This window comes from Melanaphis sacchari, unplaced genomic scaffold, assembly GCF_002803265.2.
Source record: "Melanaphis sacchari strain LSU unplaced genomic scaffold, SCAv2.0 Contig2099_pilon_pilon, whole genome shotgun sequence".
Lineage (NCBI taxonomy): Eukaryota > Metazoa > Arthropoda > Insecta > Hemiptera > Aphididae > Melanaphis > Melanaphis sacchari.
The window spans coordinates 2,754-3,039 of NW_020271040.1; positions in this window are offsets into that span (position 1 = coordinate 2,754).

Here is a 286-nt window from a genome sequence, read left to right on the forward strand (position 1 = left end):
CCGCATCATTACCCGGACCAGGGCGGCGGGCGCAACAGTGTCACCAACATTAAGAGTGACCGAGCGCGGTCGTGGATCATATGTCCAAGACCCGGGGCAACGTGAAGTGGGTACAATGGACAAACGGATCGAACATACTCCCCCTTGCAAGTTTCCGCTTCTTGCAAAGCGAGTTCGATTTTCTGAGCTGAAGAGTAGGCTAACTGAGTAGTTGAACAGGGCCAGTTGACAGAGCAGTCGAGCGAAGTAGTCTGACGTAGCAGTAGACCAATGAACGGAGCAGTTG